This window comes from Choloepus didactylus, chromosome 9 (genome assembly GCF_015220235.1).
Source record: "Choloepus didactylus isolate mChoDid1 chromosome 9, mChoDid1.pri, whole genome shotgun sequence".
Classification (NCBI taxonomy): domain Eukaryota; kingdom Metazoa; phylum Chordata; class Mammalia; order Pilosa; family Megalonychidae; genus Choloepus; species Choloepus didactylus.
The window spans coordinates 71,764,987-71,766,682 of NC_051315.1; positions in this window are offsets into that span (position 1 = coordinate 71,764,987).

A 1,696-nucleotide genomic window follows, 5' to 3' on the forward strand; every position below is an offset into this window, starting at 1 on the left:
CTTGTGTAAAACCACACAGGGTCGAGACCCACATAATTCAAGAGTTTGTGCAGTATGAGGGTTGAGAATTCTCAAAACGCATGCTTCATAGGATGTAAAGGGAACCTCAAATACCACATTCTTATGTTCAGTACTTTTATTAAACACAACCTTATTTCTCCTTGGGAGTGGGGGCTGAGAAGGAATTGATACATAAACAAGGATAAATGACATTCTATTTAATGATGTGTTACATCAGATAAAATTATCTGGGAACTAATTGTTCTCAACCTTGGCATGCCACAGAGTTTCAAATACATCTATTGATAGGATAGGAATGAAACAGCTTGAAAGTACTAGTAACTGCTTTTGATGTAGTGGAATGTTTTTTCTTGTGCCACTCTGCAAGAGTAAGATGGATATAAAACTTTCAGACAAGACTAGCATAAAATTTGCATACAAGGCTAGGTCAGAATCTGGACCAGGGATTACAATTCTATGAAAATTCAGAGGTACCTTTGAGTCTTGACCTCCTGGAAAAGTTGGTCCCTTTATATATATTTATCAAATCTTTGTCCAGAGACTTTTCCCTTGGTTCTCATTGATTTTGTAAAATACCAGGGAATGGCTCTAAGTAATGGTGAAGAGGGAGCTACCTAAATGTTGACAGATGGAGGCTGACCTGAGGCCCCACCTACCCCAAAATATCTCCTTTATCACCTGCCTGGAGAGGGCCTGATACCCCCATCCTTCAAGACATTTCTTTGGGTTAAGACATAGTCTGCAAAAGAGTCTCACAAGAACTTTCCACTAAAACATGTTAGCAGAGAACATAAAGCATCAATCCTGGCCCTCCCACACATATTAACAATCAGCACATATCAATATATTGGTTTTTGTTTTTGGTTTGTTTGGGTTGAGTTGGGCTTTGGTTTGTTTGGATTGAGTTGGGTTTGTTTGTAGTTTTGTGTGTAATTTATTGGAATCACTAGTTGTCATCTTGGAAGTCAGAGAAGAATACATGAAACAGAACAGGTAAGATTTAGTTCTTCCATTGCTTTGGAACTTTTCCATGACTTAAGATAGCACTAATACTGAATATGCAATATTGAAGCAGGAAGCAATGTGGCACCCACAGAATAGAACCCCATATGTGTTCGTGTCAGGAAGTGGGTGAGAAGGCAGTTGTTGGGAAGGAAACTTAGAAAGCAACTGAAAGCAATTGAAATAAGCTCTGTGGTAGTTCAGGGGAGAAGAATCAGAAACCGGACAGCACAAGCCATAGACTGGATTATGGTACTCAGGCAAGACAGTAACCTGACTTCTTTGTGTTGTCACTTTAAAGTGAAGACTTTTGAGCAACTGGGTGCTGAGTAATTGTTGGAACTATGGATGTCATCATTTTTTCTGAGAAGGCTTTTTGTGGGTCCCAGAGTATAATGGCACTGCTGCTCCAGGCATTTGGAAATCAAATGTTTAAATTTAGAATGTAGACTCTGATCAAACCTTTATAATCTCTACCAAAATTACAGCTATCTTTAAAACATCAATCTTTCCCAATCTCTCTAGTTTTCCTCAAAAATATTTATCAAACTTGCAAGCCTGAGAACGGAGGTGTGCTGTATCAGATGACCCGGAATTCAGATGCTGAGTTTGATTTATAATTCTGTACTCTGGATTGCTGGAACTCTTGAAAGCCCTGACATGTCTCCGGAGT